The sequence below is a fragment of the Thermobia domestica genome, chromosome 10 (genome assembly GCF_964235325.1).
Source record: "Thermobia domestica chromosome 10, izTheDome1.hap1.1, whole genome shotgun sequence".
Classification (NCBI taxonomy): Eukaryota; Metazoa; Arthropoda; class Insecta; order Zygentoma; family Lepismatidae; genus Thermobia; species Thermobia domestica.
The window spans coordinates 194,420,123-194,445,906 of NC_137463.1; the positions used below are offsets into that span (position 1 = coordinate 194,420,123).

Sequence of the window (25,784 nt, forward strand, 5' to 3'; positions counted from 1 at the left end):
TGCAGTAGAGAGCTAGAGCTCCCTATTTAAGGCTGGCTGTCTATATCCCACTTAAATTGTATTATACCCCCTTATATTATGCAATCTGCACAGTAGCAAAGAAATGTGGGTTGTCTATTATAAAATGTAATATATTATGTATTGTATAAAATGTAAAATGTATTATAAAATTGGCTATCCATATCCCATACATGGAAGCGCGTAATTCTGTTTACTGTCTTTATCATAGTTTATTTATATTTTTTTCTGAACATCTCTTTTTAACTTTAGCACTTATAACTTATCCAGATGAACGATTTATCATTTAGGCGACGAGCCTAAGACAAACATTATTTTTGAATGGCTGAAAACGTTAAGAATGAATACAATTCTGAACCCTTCTTCAGTGGTGTAATGTACTTGTGGTGCACGTGGTCTCGGGTTCGATTCCCAGTGGAAAAACATTCAAAAATTTGAACTTACAGTGGTTTGGATTCAGGACCACACTAACCATCTTGAGGTCCAGATCTAGAAAAAAAAATATATGGCCCCTGTTGACTTTGCTTAATACATGTCTGTGAAAGTACAGTAGAAAAGTTAGAGAATACACATAGTTCTACGACATCAACCATGGCGCAGGAATTAACAGCTCCATTCTATAACAATAGACAAGTGACAAAAGTAGCGAACAGAAGAAGAGGCGAGGATTAAGTGTACCTCAGAGCCAGTGGCGTATTTAGGGGGAGGGCTTCTGGGCTTAAGCCCCCCCCCCGAAATCTTTCTTACTATAGTAAAGTATATGAAATATCTTGCAGAATTTTCATATTTTCAGACAAAGCCTCCCTCCCCCGAAAGTTAGCAAAGCCCCCCGAAACAAAATAGTAAATACGCCACTGCTCACAGCGCACAAATGTGTTTGAAGTAAACCGCCTATTATAATTATTGTGGTAAAAATTTGTATCCGACTCCACACATGCAGAGTTTATAAACAAGACGGAACTTGTTGACATAAAAGGAACATAACCTATTATGCATCTACGCAGTGACTTAATTTCTTCTGTCGGATTGGTTCTGGATATTCTATAATTACATGAGACTGCAGAACACTTCTATTCAATGAGAAAATGTAAATCACGATTCTGATGCTCTATTTTCGATCTTCTTTTTAAATTTGATTTATGCTAATTTATTAAGACGGTGCATGTAACAAACGAAGAAATTTGTTTCATACGTTTGGTCATAAATTTTATCTTATGATGATGCTTGTATCTTGTATGATTCTTTTTAGACAGCCAGTTGAGATTTTGATCAAGTGGATGCCTCCGTTCACCTGAAGACCCGGGTCTACAGCCTCTCTAAGCTCCCCTTAATCCGGCCCTGTTTGGATTCCAATCTAAACTGTAGGTCTCTCGATAAACCTATTAGATAAAACAAAAAGGACGTCCTGTATATAGTTCCGTGTTGGTATACTACAATTGTCCGTAACTAATTAGAACACTTATTTAGGGTCTTTTTAATAGAATTCCACGATCGGATCTTCCAATAACCACTTCATTCTACGAATAGAGAAAGAAGTTTTGAGTAAAACACTACGTAGATGGGTCTTCATTTTATATCTCCAAACTGTAACAACAATAGAGCATCGGAAACCTCTTTGGGGAAACCCCATTTCATTTCCTTATGACTCTCTGGAGACACTGTTCTTTTGACATTAATATTGCACCGTTTATTACCATTGAAGATCAATGCAGTTGCAGACTTGCGTGCGTTGTTACCAATTTCTTTGACGTAAACCAACTTCGTTCTTACTATCGTTATTATTTCAGAAATTGAACACTGAGAAAACTCATTGTATACAATACTTTTCTTAGTTATTTATAAATTGTCCTTGGTAATTTCTAGTTAAACGTCATTAATTACATAACTGTCATGTTCGTTCATGGAGAGCATGATGCCGCCTACAAAAAAATCTCAAGTGAACGGTATCAACACTATACCTGGTTTTCGTGATGGAATAAATACACGAGCCAGTTTTTCGTTCGGATAATAAATTAATTTATGACATTTAGCCGTATTGCAAAAATTGTTTCTTTTGTTTTGCTTGTTTATGACACGCAACATTTTTCGCGGTATTTTCTTGTCAAAGGTGCCAAAAAGGATGTTAGTTCTCAGAAGTGACATGGATTAAAAAATTTAAACTCATTATATATAAACTGATTTGGGGGATATTACGTTTAGTCTCATTTGTACTATAGAAGTAACAGTGCAAAAAAAATGGTTCTCCAGGTAAGTGGCAAGATTTGCAATGATTGTATTTCGGTATACAGTATGATTGCTAAGTGAAGATGTGGATGATTTGTGGGGTAAAAATCTCAGATTCTAATTTTCTTTTCTGATTCAATATTCATGTTCTTTCTCTGCTATATTTTCTATGTTTGTCCAGAAATCTGATTTCCTCCAGAATCGTCCCTGAGAATTATTCTTGACCATTTATAATTCAATGACCATAATCTTTCTTCCTATAAATTAAACGTTTCTTTGTTTGTAGGCTATTGTAAAGTTCTGCATGTGCAGGTGTAGGTAGAGGATAGGTAGAGCAAATTACAGTCCGGATCTCCATGCCGTCATCACTTTAGACACTCTTGCATTCAGCACAACTATTACTGTTGTAATATCGGATGCACTTGCTCCAACTAACTGTGCACCCACGATTTTTCCATTTTGAAAATCGGGAAGTCTTCCATCTTTCACCACTACGGTCTGCCCTATTTCATAGAGACTCCGTATTACACTATCTCGCGTATTATTCACTATCATCCAGCAATAAAAACGCAAGAGAGTATGTCACTGGATGAATTTTCAATGTTATTAGTCCGATAAAATATCTTTATATATGGTGCACTAGACTTATCCAAGGAAGTCTAGTGTATACAACATAACTTTCGAGTATAATGCATGCTATTGTTCAATACAACAACAACAACAATAATAATAATAATAATAATAATAATAATAATAATAATAATAATAATAATAATAATAATAATAATAATAATATACTGATCTTTCTTTCTATGATGTACTACTTGACTGTCGCGAATTCTAGTAAGAACAATGATATACAGGGTAATCAATAACTGGTCCCTATTTTCATTACACTTTAGATCTGTCCTTCAAGTTACATGATTGCTTTTAATTGTATAATATACTATGGTCCTTGCCTCTTCACATATAACGGTGAACACCAACATTGGTAGCACACCGGCCTAAATTTGTGATAGACCGTTGCAACATATCATTTGGCATAGACACACACTGTCCCCTCTAATCACTGCTTCGAAAGTGTCCAAATCACGCGGTTTTCTTGACGTACAACACTGTTTCATGTGAGCGGGTTCGTAAATCGCAATCTTGGTTGGTGTGCTACAATTGAAAAATAACAGTCACTTGCTTCTTTGACTGTGTGGTGTGGCATTCTTGATAATACACTTTCTGATCCGTGCATTCTTTGTAAAACAATGAATGCGGCGAGGTTTGTGCATATGTTAGAAACTTTCGTTCAGTCTGTAGTTGCAAGCTAAAACAATGTAGACAATGTGCACTTCATGCGTGGTCGCGAACCTCTTTCGAACATCACGGAAATTTTTAGTGACCACGGCGAAGCCCAAACTTATCCCATTGGATTTCTTTCTCAGGCGAGTACTTGAAAGAAAAAAGTGTATGGCAGCAATCGTGTGATTTGGATACGTTGAAACCAGTACCTAGGGTGGAATCTGTGTCCATGCCAAGCTATATGTTGTAACGGTCTATCAAGAATCGGTGTGTTATTAATGCTGGTGCAAACGTTGAAATATGAAATGGCAAGGACCGTAGTATATTATAGAAATTAAAGCACCTATGTAACTTCATTATTGGCGGATTTATAGTGTACTAAAAATAGGGACATAAAACTGAATCAACCTGTATATCTATAACCATGCTTGCTTTGTTATTAGTAAAGGAAATTTCTGTGTAGAATCTGGTGACCAATTTGCCAATTTAGGATATAATGGGCTGCGTACCAAGACAAAATCAGGTTCATACTTAGTGATCATTGTCATTGCTTCCCCTTCTCAAGGTTGCATAAGTCACATATTTTATGATTTTTTATCATTATTATTATTCTGTGTATTCTGTTCCTTATTTCTGTTTTGTGTGTCTAGCTAGACCAATTAGGAATTAAATTACCAACACTTAAAAGCAGTGCTCGATTAAATGTTTTGCCGCCCCTCAGCCCGACGTTCAAGCTTTTAAGATGATAATATATTTAGCAATATTGACTAAAAAAAGAGAGAAAAAATTAAAATAATAATTATTATAATCAAACCTCTTAATATTTTAGAATAACTTAAGTGAAAACTGAAAACGATTCAATTGTGTAAAATCAATCTATATAAATACTTTTGACCTGTATTAGAAATACAAAATAACGGCATCAAACTCCAAGTTATTTGAAGTCTCACTTGTGAATATGAATTACTAGCATCAATTACCCACTTAATTGGGTTAAACTGAAAAACATAATATTTCGTTAGTCAGTCACTTTTTACTATTAGTAAAACGCTCTCTGATATCGGTCAATTTCGATTATTTTTATATTTCTCTCTCCCCAAGTTGCGGGGCTGAATTTGAATTTAAACAGCATCAGAAGCGTCACTGTTCGTCTCAGAGACCCCGAAAACTAAGAATTCGCCACTAATAGCGGTCATTTTCAATAAACTTATATATCTCCCTCACCCCCATGTTGCGAGGTAGGGCATCGGAAGTGTCATTGTTCATCTCAATGATCTCGAAAAACCTTGAGTTAGACATTGATAATGGTAATTTTTGATAATTTTATATATCTTGTTCCTCCCCTAAGTTGCGGTGTTGAATTTGCATTTAAACGGGATGGAAAGTATTACTGTTCACCTTAGCGACGCCGAAAGCTATGGATTCGACACTAATATTTGGTCATTTTTGAACATTATTATTTATCTCCCTCTCCCCAAGTTACTAGGCTGAATTTGGTCGTAAACGGTATGTTAAGTGTCAGTATTAAACTCAGCGAACTGGAAAACTATGGATTCGACAATAATATTTGTCATTTTCGATCGTTTTTTATATCGTATCTTCCCTCCGCCAAGCTACGGGGCTGAACTTAAATTTAAAAAGCATTGGGAATGTCACTGTTTATCTCAGCGACCACTAAAACTATAGACTCCATTTTAATATCGGTCATTTTCGATCATTTTAAAATGTATTTCATTCCCCGTCCTCTAAACTTCACCGTCACCTAAACAGAAACCACCTCAGGTCAGATCCTCATCTATGTTGAAAATGAGATCGAGTTCGGTCGGGTGGTTCAAGAGTTATTAAAATTGATTTATTTTTGTACATTTTCTATCCCCACCTCCTACCGTAAAAGTGATTTGATAAAAAAAACACACCAAGTCAGAACCTCATTTATGTTGAAAATATGATTGATATCGAGGGGGGCTCGGTGACTCAGTTGCAGAGCGTTCATCTCCGGTGCTTCGGGTCCCTGGTTCGATCCCGATCACGCCGTGTTGACTTTTGTGGCGGAAAAACACCTGCTCGTGAGTTTTGTCGGGGTTCTCCAGTATCTTCCCTCCGCCAAGCTACGGGGCTGAACTTAAATTTAAAAAGCATTGGGAATGTCACTGTTTATCTCAGCGACCAGTAAAACTATAGACTCCATTTTAATATCGGTCATTTTCGATCATTTTAAAATGTATTTCATTCCCCGTCCTCTAAACTTCACCGTCACCTAAACAGAAACCACCTCAGGTCAGATCCTCATCTATGTTGAAAATGAGATCGAGTTCGGTCGGGTGGTTCAAGAGTTATTAAAATTGATTTATTTTTGTACATTTTCTATCCCCACCTCCTACCGTAAAAGTGATTTGATAAAAAAAACACACCAAGTCAGAACCTCATTTATGTTGAAAATATGATTGATATCGAGGGGGGCTCGGTGACTCAGTTGCAGAGCGTTCATCTCCGGTGCTTCGGGTCCCTGGTTCGATCCCGATCACGCCGTGTTGACTTTTGTGGCGGAAAAACACCTGCTCGTGAGTTTTGTCGGGGTTCTCCAGTATTTTCCCACTTTCCTCATTCCACACTTCACTCATTTTTCATCATCACCGTCTCCTTTAGCCTAACCGGCATAACCTTGGGACGTAAAACTTAAAGATTTCATCTCATTTTTCATTTTTGATTGAAATCGATTGGCTGGTTCAAGAGAGATGAAGTCACAAAGAAAGCACTTATATTTTTAATTTTTTACATTATATATATATATATATATATATATATATATATATATATATATATATATATATATATATATCCTTCCTTCCCTTCCTCTACGTTGCACCGTCAAAGTAAAATTACAAAAATCGCTCTAGGACTGAACTTCATATACGTTGAAAATTTGATCAAGATCGGTCGGATGTTTCAAAAGTTATATATATCCCCCTCCCTTCCTTCTCCCCTAGGTTCTACCAGCAAAGTGAAACAAACTCTAAAAGACTCTCCAAGACCTCATACATGTTAAAAATTTGATTGAGATCGGTTCAAGAATTATTAAGTCACAAACTTAGTCATTTTTATTTTTATTTATATTGATTTTTGTACATCTACCCCTCCTCCTCCTCCCCTACATTGCTCCGTCAAAGTGAACTCACAGATAACATTCCAGGCTTGAACCTCTTCTGTGTTAAAAATTTGATCGAGATTGGTCGTTTGGTTCAAGAGTTATTAAATTTTATTTATTATTTTATAACTCCCCCTTCCCCTCCCCTAAGTTTTACCGTCAAAGTGAAATGATGAAAAAACTTCCAGACCCAAACATCATTTATGTTGAAAATTTGATCGAGATTGGTCGGCTGGTTCAAGAGATTAGAAGTCACAAAAGTAGTCACTTTCAATTTTATAATAAATTTATTGTTGTAGTATAATATTATATCGTTCAATCCTTGATGTGCCGTATATCTAAGGAGGCTAAAGGTTATATTAATAAATAATTATTCAATGTATAAGCATCTGCCCATAAAATCAAACTTGCGGTTACATGCACTAAGTTTTTGTCAATGTCATGAAAATGTTATTTTGATGGGTATGATTTTAAGAGTACACATTGAAAATTTCCAACGGATGCTTGAGTCTCGGAGCCAAGGCCATACCCATGTAGTCGACACCTATGGTGTACGGTATTACCAATGTTCATTCCTACATTTCCCTTTAGTTTTGGAAGAACACCACAAATATGCTTTGAAATGAAATGAAGTATCTAGTTTAACGTCCCACTATTACGCACCAAGGCTAAGGGAGACAGTGCTAATGAGAAATGACTGAAATGGTGGAATGAAGAAAGTAGGAGGAAACGAAAAATACCGAGAAAACCCACGCACAGGGTGTTTGTCCACCAAAAAAGCTCACATGGTGCGAGATGACACCTGTGTGGCTTGAAAACGAGTAATATCTACAGAAAACGCGAACAACCAATTCAGAAAACCACATATTGTTGCTATAAGCTACAGAGGCAGATCGACTCACACGGATTGCATAAACTACTGGGAACACATTCACTCCAGCGGCATTTTTACTGAAGCCAAGAAATCCATCTCCTTCTTTTTTACATTATATAAACAAAATTCAAGTAGTGCCGGTACTTGTGCAAGACTCTTGCGCAAGAGTCTTGGTTTTGGTCTTGGTCTTGCAGGTATGGTCTTGGTCTTGGTCTTGCACCTCTTGGTCTTGGTCTTGGTCTTGCATGCAATACTTGCAAAAACTGGAAGACCAAGACTCTTGCGCTCATTACTAATCCAAGAATGTTTATAGAGGATTTACCCATGTGTATCTTCATCCTGTTAAATCAATGAAATAAAAAAAAAAAAAAAAACAACCGAGCATCGGCACGTCTGATTGGCTACTCTCGTTTGCATCATCATCTGATTGGCTACATTCATTTCCTTCATGATTGTTGGCACAAATCATTACTATCTTATTGGGCGGAGTGGGCAGAGTAGGGGTGGCGAAAGTGTGACGTATGGCTTCAAGATTTTGTTATAAGGGCAGATCTTCTATTTTATAACATCCTTGGTTGAATCGAATATTTTTCCTTATTTCTCCGGGACGGGGCTACTTAAAAAGATGTCACAGTTTATTTATTTATCTGCAACGGAACAAGACGAAAATTGACCCGTTACAATATTTTTTCTTCAACAACTTACATCAAGGTGAAATATTTAATTGCCAACACAAGGTTATAAAAATACAACCTGAAGAGATCTTTTGGATAAGATGGAGTATATTAATGAAATGTGCTTTCACTAAGAATAGTCAGTATTTTCATTTGTCAAAGTAGTTACTCTTCCAATTGTGCGATTTGAGCTGAGTCATCCTGCATACTATGCTTTTCCTATTTTCGTACGCAGACATTGTGGATATTATTGACGATAGCTGCTGCCTACGTGCTATGTGAAACAACCGACAACGTACCTAAGTCACAAGACAATTTGGAAGAATCTGACACATTTGGATTTGGTTATGCTCATCATGGATACGGATATGGATACAAAATGCCAATGGGATTTCCATATGGTAAGTACTGTAGATTAGAAAGTGTTAATAATTAGGTACACAGATCTTATCTCAATTTCATAGCTGTAGAATGTTCAAGTTGATATTTGGTATGGTGTCACTTTTTGACCTACATAACCTATGCATTAAGCGATGATGGTATAGCTATATCCCACTCTTCATGAAGGCATTTATTCCGAAGTTCGGCGTCCGCTTTCGACACATTTTTTCGGTGTTATCTCCTTTACACACTTTTTACAATTTGTTATTAAGTTCATTAATCCGTACTCTTCAAAAACGTTTAAAAGATTTTGCTCGTTATCAACGTATTGCTTCACAAATGTTAAAACTGTCAGTTCATTGCCCTTGTACATTCGCCATGTTGGTAACATAAATGCTCGTTTCTTTCCCACAATGCAACTGTTCGGTTACCTTGCGCCAAGTAGTTCCCTCCGCTTGCCGTATAGTCCCATGTTTATAAGTGCTTATATATATAACAAATAAACAGATTTTTCGACACTCTTATATATTATCAAGCACACAAACGATCAAATTATCTATATCTTTCCTGTAAATTTTAAAAAAATTGCTGGAAACGGACGTCCAACTTTGGAACTTAACCCTTCATGAAAGACTAGTAAAACTTGTAATAAGAGCGTTTATGTAACGTTAGTCTTTTCTTTTTAAAAGACTTAAAAAAAGGAAGTTTCAAAATTCGAACCTTTTACATATATTTACGCATAAATTTGACATGAGACACCAATTTTGATGATTTTTAAAAATACTTTGCTAGTGTTTTCACTTAAATATCATTAGGCTGTAATGACAGTCTTCGGAGCTGGACTTTGAAATACTTCAACTGGTACAGTGTAAAAACCGTAATTGCCGATTTGAATGTACTCATGTTCACATATAATTTCGCGCACTGATTTTATTAACGTTTTGCTTTTGATTGGAAGAGCATACTTTTCTGATAGTGCCAGATAAATGTCATTAGGATATAATAAGAATATTTGGAGCTACATCTCAACGAGTGCAATGTACTCAATATGTGTATGTTAACGCATAACTTTGACAAAGTTACACCAATTTTATGATCCTTTTTTTCTTGTAAAAAGGCACGTCATTTTGGTGGTTCCTTCTAAATTTCATTACGATATAATGAGTATCTTTGGAGCTAAAGCATGGAACACCCTAATGGGTACCATGTGAAAACCGTATTTAACCTACTTTACGCCAAAATGATCAAAAACAACTGGAAGCTTTCAAAATGTGGGTGTGGAGAAAAATGGCAAGAATTAGCTGGGTCGAGCGGAATGACACGGTGTTAGAAATGGTGAGGAAGAAAAGAACAATGTTAGATGTTATTAAGAAGGGGAAGAAAAATTGGTTGGGACATTGGCTAAGAAGGAACTGTATCATGAGGGACGTTTTAAGGCTACGGTGGGAAGAAAGAGAAGGAAGGGGCGAAGGAGACTACAATTAATGGATAATATCAAACGGAGAAATCGTACTTGAAGGCGGAGATGTTAGTTGAAGACCGTGCAGCATGGAAGCTTCTCAGCTGCAGCAAGTGACCTGCTAATAATGGCAGAATACCTGTGATTCTGATGATAATGAATATGTCTATGTTTACACATAACTACAACATACGTGCATTGATTTTGATCATTCTTCGTTAAAGAAAATTACCGATGGCTCACCTAAACTTCAATATGATCCAACGACAGTCTCTAGAGCTCGATTATGAAACGCCGTAAGAGGTGCAGTGTGAAAACCGTATTACCGGCTTCAATACGCGGATCATTCAGAGCACAAGTAGCTAATTACCAAAGTTGTGAGAAAAAGAGACACTAAATTTGTACTATCCGTTTAAATACATGGAAAATTATTAAACAATGCTTTATTACATCAGGGGGCTCCAAACTACGGACAACTACAGTTAAACTTGAATAAATTGTAAAATTTTCTATGAACAAGTCATACAAAATAATAATCAGGTGTGTTTATATGACCAACTAAAAGACACAATAACTGCCATACACAGTGAAATTAAATATTTTAGCTGTAGTTAAAGATATGAAACTTATCCTAAAAACTTATTATAAATGACATACATAGGTAAATCACATAATAAATAAAACATTATACTTATGATTAATGAGAGTTCTGTACACAGTAAAAAGTGGTTGTGTTAATTCAAATCAATTTTAACACAGGGCAGTGGTTCCAGCGTGACTATCACTATGCGATGTTAGTTCAACACAGACCCGTGGTGTTGGCGTTTAACGCAAGGGTGTGTTACGTCTTTAACACACAACTGGTGTTGAGCGGTGTTAAATTCGGATCTATGTTAGTATTTTCGGTGTTGATTCGACACCATGTCAGGGTCGTTGGTGTGGAGAAAAGTGTTGAGTGTTACTTGTAGCGGTGTTGCACCAACACGAAGAAAGTAACACAGTGTGTAGTGTGTTAATTATTTTGTGTTACATTACACTATGTCAAGTACCAATATAACACAGTCCCTGTGTTACTTCATCATCATTTTCTTATTATTTCAACACACAATCTGTGTCATAATTCAAGGTCAGAGCATCAGATTAACACCGTTTTTGCTGTTAGTTCGACTCCAGTTTTGTGTTACTATGACACCTATTTCGGTATTGAAATAACTCTGTGTGTGGTGTTCATGTAACCATTTTTCTGTGTTGGAAAACCATGTGGTGTGCATGCTTACGCTTACCGAAGATTCTAATTTTAAAATAAGAATTGTAAACTACAGAACACTTCATATAGAAAAATTTCATAAAAATTTTTGTCGTTCTCCCCAACATTTATTGTGAAGTAATTCTTGATGGTACGAAATACAACCCTCACCAATATCTTGTTCAAGAATGATAGGAAACTCTTACCCATATCCTTATAATATGTTTGCCTCTTAATCGTGATTCTACTTGTGTTAATTTAACACACAGGCTGTGTGTCATTTCAACTACCGGCATTTGACACACAACTCCAAATGGAGAGTGAGTTGTTCTAACCACCTGTTTGTGTTATATTTTAACACAATCGTGTTAACACATAGGCATGTCGTTGAAATAACACAACGATATTTTACAGTGTATTTTTAGTCATATTATTAGACCTACTCCTGCCTAGTTAAGCAAACCTAAGCAGTGATTTACTCCTTCTCCTGATAAGCAAAATTGCTTTATTTATTTATTTATTTATATATTTTTTAAATTTCTCAGGATTATGTTTCGTGGCTTTGAGAGTCTGTTTTAGCTCATTTAAGGTATGATGTTTCCTATCACATATTTTGTCTGTTCCTGTTTATCTTTTTTTTTTTTTTTTTTTTTTTAAGGGTTAGTTCATTGGCGGTGTTTGTAATAATCATATAGGCTACCTAATCCTCTGAAAAAAAGCGAACTATAATATTTCCTTCCTTTCTTCGCTGAAATCTGGGACATTTTAGCGTCCCGAGAAATATTTTCGTGACGTCGGGACGCAGATCTCGATTTCGTGACGGTCCCGGATTTTCCGGGACGAATGGTAAAGCAGAGCAACGACACCTTTATTTTTTTTCCATACATGTTTTTACCGCCATCAGTAGTGATACACTTAATGTTTCGTGAATCTTTTAAGCTCTTGAAAAAATCCCTTTTGCACTGAGCGTCCCATATGTATGTTCACACATACGTTCGGCATAAACTCACCAATTCTAATCATTTTGCTTTTATTTGAAAGAATTTCCGCTTTAGGTAGTTCTCATCTAAGTTTCATGAGGATATAACAATAACCTTTAGAGCTGGACACTCTAATTTTCAACAGGTAATTGTGCTAATATCGTAATTAACCGATTTCATTGTGTGCATGTTCACGCATAAAGCTCAACAAAAATGTATCGATTTTAATTATTCTTTTTTAGTTTCAAAGAATATACTTTCTAGCAGGACCCATATACATTTTATCAGAATATATTTACAGTCTTTAGAGCTCGACTATGAACATCCTCAACAGCTGATAGTGTTAATTCCGTATGTATGTGCATTTTAGCGCGCAGACCACCGTTATGGTCATCAAAATGTTGTGCTGTGCGTGCAGAATGTCCCACTTTCAGTTCGTGACTCAAATTAATTGCAGTTTTCTACTCTCCATGGTTCATTTTAATACGACTCTGTTCAAAAACACAATATACTGACTGTCTGGGTACCTCAGAGATTCCTGTCTAACGACGTATAGTCAGAGTATGACATTAGACCTTGGTTTATCACTGTGTTATGTTGCTGAGGTGAGTTTCGCACCAGACATCAAAATAGACATTTGATTCGCACCAATTTATTATAATAAACACAATTGTAAATGACGATAATGATTTTATGAGCTGTATGCTGTGTTGTTATTTAAAACATTTTTACAACTGCTTTATGGTTAATATAGTAAATTGATTTAAAATTAATAGTATTACTATACGAATGTTATTTAGTATTTGAATATTATTATTTTTATTACACTGCAACAGAAAAACTTAACGAAATGTGAGTTTCTACTCTACTAGCAGACACAACTTGCAAAAAGCTTGCTGTAAGCTTGAATTGCAAATCGGCCAAGCTTGAATCCTGCTTGATTGAAAAACGTGCAAGCATACCGCAAGCTGGATTCCAGTAACGAAGTTACATGGGGGCAACCTTGCGTTCAGTGTTCCATTCAAGCTTGGCGCAGGCGTTTTACAAGTCTAGTCAAGTCAAAAGCCAATGAATGGCCAGCGATGCTATGAAGCTCTGCGAAGGTCTAAAGCATCTCTTGCAAGTACAACAAAAGGCAGATTATATGAAAATGTTCGTTTTAAGTGCAAGTGTAGAAAGCCAAAAGCCAAGCACGTGGAAACTGTATGAAAGCTTTCTTGCTACTCGGGTAGTATCCATATTATTGCCCGTTGGTTATTTCAGGTTTTTTCCGTTTCTTTCCACGTTTTCACTCTATCAGTTTCTTTTACTATTCGTTAGGTTTCTTTAGATTAAAGTGCATAAACCTGAAGCTTTGAAATACTTCATCAAAGACCTAATTGCGTATCGGTTTTCGACAGCGCAACGCAAGACTAGCGTTTCTGATAGAATACTAAACACATGTCACAGAAACGAACTGGGTCTGCACATCAGCAGAATTGCATCTCTGTTGAAATGCTATAGAAAAAAAAAATAAGGATCATATGATCTATCTGTTGCATACTTTAATCTTCTCCTTAAAAGCTGAAAAAGTGTAAACTTAGTTTTTCAAAATTCGTACTAGAAAATTATTATTATTATTCATAAGTGGAGTGAGATCTAGAATGCAGAGAGATTTTAGCAATCGGTTCCGGAAACCTGAAAAGTTTTAAGAACCGGTTCCGACAGACTGATGCAAACTCCTGAATGACACCGCTGTGTACTGTTGTCACATTTTTTTTAGAAGGAAAAGGAAAATTTTACGATTTTTAGATCTTTAAAAAAAAGAAGATTTTACGATTTTAAGGTCTAAAACAGGAAGGTTTTACTATTGTTAGGTCTAAAAAAGGAAGATTTTACAATTTTTAGGTCTAACAAAAGGAAAATTTTCGATTTTTAGGTCTAGAAAAAGGAAAAATTTACATGTTTTAGGTCTAAAAAAAGGAATATTTTACAACTTTTAGGTCTAAAAAAAAAGGAATATTTTACGATTTTTAGGTTAAAAAAAAGGAAGATCTGTGATATTCAGAATTTACATATAGCAAGCGCATACAGTACATGGTTTCACATAGTAACTAGAAAAAGTTTAATTTTGAAACTAACCTAGTTTCATTACAAATAATTGCAACATGTAAAATACAAAGAAAGTATGTTACAAATGTCAGTCGGGCGCACATGTAGTTCGGATCCCACGTTAAGCTGTAGGTCTTCGTCTTATATAGCCACGGTGCAGAAAGGAACGGAAAACTCAAATTCAATCGACCAAGTATATTACACAAATCTTTAAGATTTTTAAATTGCATTTCAATGGAGACTTTGTATGTCCTAACAGTCCCACATCTTTTATACGTTCAAAAAATCCTTGCAGAACACATGGAAATTCATAACCACTTGAATTTGGTTTTTGTTAGTTCACAGTAGCTTCTAGTCCTGAAATCAATATACCACGATATTGATCGAGACTGCGATATTTTCAAGTCAGTGCTGACAGATGAAGGATAAGATGCTAAAACCATATTATTCTTAAACATAAAATTGGAGTATTGGTTTGATAGGAGATAAAAAACGCAAATGTATTTTCTCCCTGATTACTAAGTTACATCGTTGGATTGCATTGTTAATAGTATATGAGAAATCAGTTCCTCTGATTAAAAAATATTTCTCTTTCGCTCTACGATGTAAAAATATTATTAAAGCGTACATACATGACTATAATTTCTTTTATTTAACACAAAATGGGGTAGAAAATCGTCTTAGAGGGAAAATAACGACGTCTAACGTAAAACCTGAACGAAAAACGTAAACCTTACGGGAAAACGTAAAATCTGCCCGAAAAACGTAAACCTCACAGGAAAAACGTAAAATCTGTCAATCCTATCGCTATGTATACTATTATTTAGAGTATACTCAAAGCAATGCGGTGCTTCCTAAGACTTCTTTTTGAGAAACAAGAAACTTCTAGTTATTTCTTCGGTAAAAGTCACAAAATCATCAACATATTTGGATCGATGTTTTAAAGGTTAGTATGGGACTAGCGGGCCACTTTTTTCTAGACTTGTTTATTAACTGGATATTTTCACAATCAAATAGTATCTAAGTCTGGCTAGTAGCATAGGGTTACGCAGTTTCTTTAGCAGAGATCTACATTGAGAATGTTTTGATTTCTCATATAGGTCTACATGTGGACAGATTTAGAGAGGGGTGAACCCCCCTTCTTTGAAAATATGCATTATCTAAAATAAAAGGCTAGCAGTGAAGATGGTAACACTTTCTGAAACTTTCTGCCGTCATGTTTCCGTTTGAGTTTTGCAAAAGCTTTACTTTAAGTCGATTGTTTGAGGGTTTAAGGAAAATGATTCACCAAGCAAAATACTGTTCCTCATTCATGCCACAAATGCATAATGACATTTAAAAAATAAAATTTAATTCAAATGTAGTGGTAGTTATTGGTACACCCCGTCCGTCAGAAAATGCTGGATCCGGCTCTGCATAGGGATGATGTAAGTCAGTAAATATAAACATTGAATACAATACGAGTTGCGAAAAAAGAATTTCGAAGGAATACAACAATCCTGCTTACATTTTCTTCTCCCCACAAAAGTAACTGTTGTTAATTAAATTGACTTCTTACCGTAATCACTTTACATTATTCTTTTAACAAGGAAATAAACAAACAAACAAAAAAAAAAAAGATTGTAATGATTGACCAGAGTGCTACAGTATAACTATATGGAAATTTATTAAATCAGCATGATGAACAATTAACTCTGAGATGTGAAGTTAAGGTGGATCACCATCCGGAAGTCAGTACATATTTTAGCTCATTCCCTTAACTACTGCGCAATGAAACGTTATATCTTATAAATATTGTACTATTAGATAAAATTATGTTTCAGCTACAACACAAGACACTGATTCATTTGGTTGTGTCTCCTGATATCGAAAAAAAGTAACAAATAAAAGAAAATACTTGATTCGTTTTACAATGAGCACACAAGATGGCACTTGCTGTTAGATCTTACTAGAAGTGCTTAGTTTTATGAAATGTTTATTTTTGCGTGTAAAGTATTTTAAAGTAACGATCTTATTACGAAATAGATATATTGTTTGGCCATTTTTCGTATTATGTTTCACATTTTATTTAAATGTTAATTTACATTTAAGGAAATTTATTTTGAGAAAAAACTTGCGCAGAACGCCATAATGCGTTGTTGCCAAATTTGTACGTTCAGTTCCTGGATTCTAGCGTTGCAGTTCGAGAAGCGGAATTTAGCTGTGAATTGCGGTAAGGGTCGAGAACTAATTTCTCCAGTAAGTATCCAAGCAGAATTCTATGATTACTTCCTTTATTATCTGGCACCATTAAACACTCGACACTACCTGGTAACGCCGCACTATTCAAGCAGCATTTAGCATAGCACCGAGAACATCTAGTGATCTACCTTAATGTAAATAGATGTTGTAGTGGTGTGTAAGCCTAATAATGCTTCTTTGAAGTGTGATGGCTCAGTGGTAAAGCGTTCACCTCTGGTGTGGTGAATCTCTCGTCCGCTCATAATCCATGTGAGTTTGTAGTGGGCTACATCATGTACATGGCTTTCATTTACGGGGATCTTACGTTTCGTTCCACATTCTCACTCTACAAATTATAGGATTAGCATATTCTGATGTCAAAACTCGGACATACGAGGGGGGACCCAAAAGGAACCGGATTGAAAGACCACTGCCGTTCCTAGGCGTAGTAGAGAGTTCTCCTGCTGGGTGGGTATAATAGAGACCTTCCCAGATCAGTTGGCCAAGCGGCGTCTGCGTAGGAGGTTAACGTTTGATCGTATTATTGTTTTTTCTCAACTGTTCTCGTTTGCTGCCTGCGAAATCGTTATGGCAGAGTCAAAGGAACAAGGGGTGTGTTTGCTTCCTACTTGGAAATTCGGAAACGAAAACTTACCAAATGCTTCAGCAGGCTTTCAAGAAGGATACTATGAACCGCACACAATTTTTTGAGTAGTTTGGACGCTTTGCGTGTGGTGAGATGAGTGTTGAAGATCATGCTCGTTCTTGGTGCTCTTCATCATTTCGAAACGACGAAAACATCGAACAAATCTTCCCCAAAATCAGCGAGGATCGTCGTTTCATGATCGATGATATTTGAAAACAGGCAGGAGTCAGTTGGAGCTCGTGCCAGCGTGAGGTTTTGTAAATGAGACATGTTGTCGCTAAGTTTGTTTCTCGCCTGCTCACACAGGATCAAATCATTCATCTGAATTTGAGCCAGGAATTGAAAAATCAGATTGAAAGTGATCCAAACTTTTTGACCAACATGATGACATTTTCCGAGAATTAAACAAATGTAAAATGAAAATGTTTTGATGGTGTAGAGGCTGTAAAAAGAACTTCGCAGAGTGCATTGGACGATATAAAAGTTCCAGAGTTCCAGAGGTGCTTCAAACAGTGGGAAAGAAGATGGGAGAAATGAATCGCATTTAATGGAAAGTATTTTGAAGGAGACTGAAAGAAATTTGTAAAAAAAAAAAAAAAATGTAATAATTTTTTTAGAACGAAAATCCGGCTTCTTTTGGGTCCTCCCTCGTATTTCCACCTAGGAAACTCGTTATGTAAAGTAGGGTTTCTCAATTAGGAGGGTCGAGGAGAGTTTCATGGGGGTCGCGAAGATAAGCGGAAGAGATAAATATAATTAGAATCTAATACCGGAAAAATATTATTTTGGATTTTGTTCTGATAGGCATATTTTTGTTTTTATACATACTGTTAAGAACAACAAAAAATATGTTTAATAAACGTTTTCAACAAATGCAGAGTTGTTTAAAAATCAATTTAAATGAAAGAGGTACGATATGAAACTAATGAGAACTGCATATTGAAATACCAGTAAAATACAAATGCAACGAAACCTGCATATTGAAATACCAGTAAAATACAAATGCAACGAAATCTGCATATTTAAATACCAGTAAAATACAAATGCAACGAAATCTGCATATTTAAATACCAGTAAAATACAAATGCAACGAAACCTGCATATTGAAATACCAGAAAAATACAAATGCAACGAAACCTGCATATTGAAATACAATTAAAATTGAAAGCTAATGAGGTACCTGAGCATAGTGTGGTTTCACTAGTGCGGCAATATCCAGTTCAATCTTCGTGACTCACATTATCAAGCCATTTAAAGTACTTTTTTTTAACAACTGTCCAAGTTTTTTGAACCAAAATTAGAATTTTTTTTTAGACCCGAAATTAAGGAAGTTATAAAGTTTTAACATTTTCAAACGGCCTCCATTTTGAAACGTATGACGGATCGAATTCGATGTTTGTAATATAAATGAACTGATCAAATTTAGTTTTATTATTCGCTTTTAGGAAAGTTATTGTATCCACTATATACAAGAAATGGATTCTACTATTATAGAAATAGATGGATATCGTGAGATCTCCGCAATAGGCATACTAAAAATCCCACACAAACTTATTACAAATTAGAAATTTAAGGAGGTCGGCTGGCAAGAGGATGTTATAAAGTGGGGGGCGTGATAGGAATTAGGTTGAGGACCACTGATCTAAACATTAACTCGCGAGGTAAGAATGACAAACTTTCCAAACATAATTAAAGAAGAAGGTTTACACATCATTATCTTTACTTTGTCTATTCATATTTTTTAATAGATTTATTTATTTTTAACAATTCCTTTTTTTAAAACAAATAGCAAAACATAATTTTACATGTGAAATATCTCAAACTGAATTAACGATACACCTTAGATTAGAAAATACGAACAAATCAAAGAATTCAGAAAATGTATGAGGACGGAGAATTTCACTCTTAAAATGCCGATATATCCACATAAATGTTAACATTATTGTCATGACCTTAAGCTCTGTCACACCTGTTTGTAATTCACTATACGTTCGCGTTCGATGTACTTAAATATGTTTTCCATAACAAAACTGTCAATAGGAATTTTAAGTAACTCAAAATCAAATGTCTGAATGAATTATAATTAAAAGAAACGTATACATTTAAAAGATAAAGTTCCAGCATGAAACTGCTAATAGAAGCAATAATATCATTTTGTGTGAACTATTAGTAAAAACTTCTCTATTCTACATACATGGGAGATGTGACATCTAGAACCTAAATTTAAAGTTTTTGCAGAAAAATGTAATTATAATTTTGAAGGTTGCCAACAATGAAGTTCATGACACAAATTCAAGGTGGATTCAAGGAAAAATATGATTGAAAGAACAAAAGTAATTTCTACTTAGTAAGGTAGTATCAGGGCCGTAGCCAGCCCAAAAATGTAAGGGGGGCGGCTGAAGTTAGGGGGGCCCGATCCAACCATATGATAGTTCATCACCATATTATAGTTCTTTTGCAAGCCTGCTGTAAAAATTTTAGGGGGCCAGCAAAAATTTAGGGGGGACCGGCCCCCCTAGACCCCCCTGGATATGGGCCTGGGTAGTATTATGGACAAAAATGTATAATTTATAAAACAAAATCAACACATTTCATTCCGTAGAGGAAAGGACGTGATTGGAAATCAGACCTAGTGCTAAGTTGAAAGCAGAAATTGCACTTGAGGGGGGCCTGCTACATTTTAGGTGTAGTAATCGGGTAATAACACTGAACTTAGGTGAGTGCCTAATATTATACACACTATATACAAGTACAATATTTGAGTATATTCCCAAAGAAATAGAATACATTTCGATTTATTGAAGATAAAATGAAGGTATTATTGAGGGTCGACCATCGACCTCCCTCCCTCCCCCTAAATTTTACTGACATGATTTCCACGAAAACAATATCTACGTTTGCACTTTCTGAATGATTTTAGTCTCCAACTCTCTTAAATTCCAGGGTAGTTCCAAAGTGGGTCAGCTAGTGGTCCTTTAATAGGATGGAAATTTGGGGATAAACATTTCTTGGGTAGGGCCTTCAACTAAGTAAAGGAGCTTTATGATTTTGACTGTAAGTAAAACACAAGTGCCAGTATCACGTGCGTACCGTGTGAAAGTGTTTAATTTTATGGTGTGATATTTACTCAATTATTATTGATATCTGAAGTGATAGTGTATTTGTTGCTGTTTTCACTCTATAAGTATTAATGTTAAAACTGAAAGTGTTTTATTTCTGTCACTTTCGGTTTAAATACAGGTTTAAGAGAGAAAATGATTACCTATTCTTAATACGGTAAATCGATTTTAAAAAAAAATTCGCATTCTCTTATTGTTTCTGCTCTATATATAAATATGTAGATCAATATTGAAACCGGAAGTCGTAGGTGATTTCAAACACTTCCAGTTTTACTAGAATGTTAAGGATAGCTACGTAACGTTTTTTTAACGCTTAATCGATTGTAGAAAATCGCATATCTCTCTCTCTCTCTCTCTCTCTCTCTCTCTCTCTCTCTTTCTATTTGTTAGGACTACGTTTCTAGTCTACAGCAATCGATTGTAGAAAATCGCATCTCTCTCTCTCTATTTGTTAGGACTACGCTTTTAGTCTACAGCAATCGATTGTAGAAAATCGCATCTCTCTCTCTATTTGTTAGGACTACGCTTTTAGTCCACAGCAATCGATTGTAGAAAATCGCATCTCTCTCTCTCTCTATTTGTTAGGATTATGCTTTTAGTCTACAGCAATCGATTGTAGAAAATCGCGTCTCTCTCTCTATTTCTTAGGACTACACTTTTAGTCTACAGCAATTGATTGTAGAAAATCGCATCTCTCTCTTTCTCTATTTGTTAGGATTATGCTTTTAGTCTACAGCAATCGATTGTAGAAAATCGCGTCTCTCTCTCTATTTGTTAGGACTACGCTTTTAGTCTACAGCAATTGATTGTAGAAAATCGCATATCTCTCTCTCTCTCTCTCTCTCTATTTGTTAGGACTACGTTTCTAGTCTACAGCAATCGATTGTAGAAAATCGCATCTCTCTCTCTATTTGTTAGGACTACGCTTTTAGTCCACAGCAATCGATTGTAGAAAATCGCATCTCTCTCTCTCTCTATTTGTTAGGATTATGCTTTTAGTCTACAGCAATCGATTGTAAAAAATCGCGTCTCTCTCTCTATTTGTTAGGACTACGCTTTTAGTCTACAGCAATTGATTGTAGAAAATCGCATCTCTCTCTCTCTCTCTCTCTATCTATTTGTTAGGACTAAGTTTCTAGTCTACAGCAATCGATTGTAGAAAATCGCATCTCTCTCTCTATTTGTTAGGACTACGCTTTTAGTCTACAGCAATCGATTGTAGAAAATCGCATCTCTCTCTCTCTATTTGTTAGGATTATGCTTTTAGTCTACAGCAATCGATTGTAGAAAATCGCGTCTCTCTCTCTATTTGTTAGGACTACGCTTTTAGTCTACAGCAATTGATTGTAGAAAATCGCATATCTCTCTCTCTCTCTCTCTCTATTTGTTAGGACTACGTTTCTAGTCTACAGCAATCGGTTGTAGAAAATCGCATCTCTCTCTCTATTTGTTAGGACTACGCTTTTAGTCCACAGCAATCGATTGTAGAAAATCGCATCTCTCTCTCTCTCTATTTGTTAGGATTATGCTTTTAGTCTACAGCAATCGATTGTAGAAAATCGCGTCTCTCTATTTGTTAGGACTACGCTTTTAGTCTACAGCAATTGATTGTAGAAAATCGCATATCTCTCTCTCTCTCTCTCTCTATTTGTTAGGACTACGTTTCTAGTCTACAGCAATCGACTGTAGAAAATCGCATCTCTCTCTCTATTTGTTAGGACTACGCTTTTAGTCCACAGCAATCGATTGTAGAAAATCGCATCTCTCTCTCTCTCTCTATTTGTTAGGATTATGCTTTTAGTCTACAGCAATCGATTGTAGAAAATCGCGTCTCTCTCTCTATTTGTTAGGACTACGCTTTTAGTCTACAGCAATCGATTGTAGAAAATCGCATCTCTCTCTCTCTCTATCTGTTAGGACTACACTTTTAGTCAACATTGAAACAGAAAGTGGTTAATTTCTACAGCTTCTGGTTTGAATCCAAAAATGAACTGGATTCCTAAGTTTCGACCCTCAGCATTCTGAAAAAAATTACTGACAATTGCTCAAGTACTTGTCAAGATGTTTGTTTGTCTCCTGGGCGGATGTGCATCATAAATAGTTACATAAAGTAGTTCTTTCTGAACCAAACCCCTTAATAACTTTTCAAAATAAATCACAAACTTATGGTAGAATGGAAAATAGGGAGAGAAGAATAGTTTTGAATTAAACTTAAATACAGTATTTGGTTTTGTAGTACACTATTTGGTGAACATTGGGATCTTTTTTAAATAATATCATTTTAGTAATGGACAGCTTCTGTGTTGTAGAGCTGTCAAGTCGAACTGCTTTTCAGCACAGAAAATTGTCTAAGTGATTTTATTTTGCATACACTTTTTTTTAAGCTAGCTTTTAGGCAACTGGATCTTTATTATGTTCAATACTTCTACACTACTACAAATTATAATTATTTTATGTAAATATTAAACTGTTTTCTGGTTTAAATGTTAATTTCTCCTCCTCTTAAAATTTCAATAACTCATCTTATGGCATAAGATTAGCGCAGTAACTTGGAACTTTTCCGGAAGGGGGGGGGGTGGACAAGCATTAATATTTGGACTTCCTATAAAAATATGAAGTTTTCTCTTAGAAAAATATGAAATTGAGTTTGATTAGTCCTTGGAATTTAAAACCTCAATAAACATTTTTTATTTCTGCTAGGAGCCCCAGTTTCGTTTTACTGAAGCAGACCCAGATTACATCTATCTTTCATCTTAGGAAAATATCGCTCAGATCCCAGGGTACTAACAGTATCTTAAATTATCTTCAGTTCTTTTAGAAATGGTATGGTGGCCCTATTCAAAAACTAACTAATTCTATGGCCTATGGAACCCGGAGGTTCAATGCCACGTTCACAAAAGCTCTCCACTGACTTCTGTCCTTAGCTAACTGCATCCAGTTTCTACTTTGTATTCCTATCTCTGTAAGATCCATCTTAATATTGTTCTCTCATCTGCGCCTAGGTCTTCCTAATGGTCGTTTTCCGATTGGTCTTCCAGTCAAGACTTTGAAAGCGTTTTCACTTTCTTCCATTCTAGCTACATGACCTGCCCATCTAAGCCTCCTAGACTTGACGACTCTAACAATGTTGGGTAAACCGTATAAATTATGTAGTTCCTCGTTATGAAGTTTCCGTCATTCCCCATTCCCGTTGCTCTTGGGTTCGAATATTCGTCTAAGGATCTTGTTCTCAAATACTTTCTGTCTATGTTCTTCTATCAGAGTAAGCGACCATGTTTCGCAACCATAAAGAACAACAGGCATGATTATCGTTTTGTATATTTTAAGTTTCAAATTTCTCGACAGAATTCACGACGACAAGAGATTTTGAACCGAATAGTAACACGAATTCTCTGCTTTTAGTCGACATTTAATTTCTTCGTGAATATGATTTTCGTCTGTTAATATTGATCCTAGATATTTGAAACTATCCACTTTATCAAAAGTATTATTTAATATTTTAACGCATCCACAATTTGCCGTATTACGGTCCCGACGCACTTTCATGTATTTAGTTTTCTCTGCATTTACTTCTAAATCCTTGTCTCTGCAAGCGTTTAATAAGATCTCTGCATTTCTTTCTATTGTTCTCCTATCATCACCTATTAAATTTACATCATCAGCATATGCCATAACCTGGTGAATACCGTTCAACTGTGGGTCCTGGTTGCTATCTTTGATTTTCCTTATAGCGTATTCCAGAACAAAGTTAAATAATAATGGCGACAACGCATCTCCTTGTTTCAGGCTATTTTCGATGTGAAAGCTCTTGGGAAAAATTTTCCTACCGAGACTTTACTTTGGGATTCATTTAAACATATCTTAATTAATCTAATTAGATTTCTCGGTATTCCAAGTTCTGTAAGAACGATGCATAATGTTTCTCTCCTAACCGAGTCGTACGCCTTTCTAAAATCAATAAATAGTTGATGTACCGGGGTATTAGATTCCCACCTTTTTTTCGAGTATTTGGCGAATGGTAAATATTTGGTCTATAGATAGTTGATCGATTTCGTCTAGATCCGCACTGATAATCTCCAATAATTTCATCTTACGGCCCTATTCAATACTTCATTAATTAAATTCAGGGGTTACTATTTAACATAACAAAGCCTTAAAAATTGATAAGCCATTTTTTTAAGTAGTAGATATTTTAATGAAATGGGCCAAGATCATATTTTCGTTTTAATTTAGAGATTTTTATCTTTCTCTGCTTTTTTATAGAGTGCACTAATTCTTATTTACATTATGGAGTAAGGATATTTTATCTTGAAATTTATTTCCTCAAACGGTTGATAGTTTAAATGAAAGGGCAATTACCATCCCCCCTCCCCCACACCTTACTATCCTTGTATAATGGACCTCTATGTTATTAGGGTGAAAACAATATAATTCACTTGCCCAAACAGCCGCCCATGTTGTAATATAACAACATATTATGCTCCTAAATTTTCCTTACAGCATATCATGTAATAACTCAAAATATATTTTAGGGTAACATCACGCACATTATAGAAATTCACATTTTATCTTTATTTGTATTTGCTTTCTTACAGGATATCCTGGTTACGGAATGTATGGCTTTCCTCCTTTCGGAATGGGATATTTTGGTTGATATATATGTGAACGGAACAATGTGAAAACGATTCCTTAAAATGCAACTGGCAATAAAGATTTTTGTATATTGAGTGTAATTTAAAATATATTTTAATGATACAAGTGTAATTTTTGATATGTGAATAAAATATATATTTTATTATTTTGGTTTCTTTATTTTTAATCAATCTGTAGTATCAATAAACTTTTCTATGAAAAGAATTTCTGTTGTGCAACCGGATGTCAGGTGTGTTTGATTTTAACGTAAGCTTTTATATAAATTATTGTGTAAGATAATGGAACACGAATTAATCATTTTTGTATTAATTAAGTTTTGTTTTGTCTGCGAATTCAAAGCTGATTGTATTATTTTCGTTCCTGATAATTGTTTCTGAAGTTAGTCAACTAACATTCTCAGGGATACGTTAACACATCAAGTCCTATATAACTGCTGGACAGAAAGTTAGAATATACGTGCGAATTAAATACAAATGAAGGTGAAGAAATATTGTTACGTACTTCCGAGAACGGTAAAAGTACACTCTTTAGAGGATTGACAAAAGGATTTTTACGCCTTTTGGAGTTATTTTTTATTCCTATTTTATATTTCAGTTCGACCGACGAAAGGCTTGCCTTTCTGAAATTACTGACAACGATCCATGCCTCGTAAATTGAACTTCGCATCTGCAAAGAAGGGGAAAAACTCAGAAATACCGCTAACTGAAATGAGGCCACTACTAGAACCTCATCAGTAAACAACCTGTGCCTAAAATCGCAAAACTT

General features: G+C 35.4%; 1 long non-coding RNA gene across 1 annotated transcript in view; it reads left to right on the top strand.

Moving 5' to 3' along the window:
* Positions 1-25,137, top strand: part of LOC145662134 (uncharacterized) — a 74,087-nt gene extending 48,950 nt beyond the window's left edge. Inside the window, exons 2-3 of the long non-coding RNA XR_014126994.1 lie at positions 8,460-8,625; positions 24,962-25,137. This is a non-coding gene — a long non-coding RNA (uncharacterized LOC145662134). The remainder of the gene's footprint in view (positions 1-8,459; positions 8,626-24,961) is intronic.
* Positions 25,138-25,784: the final 647 nt, after the last annotated feature.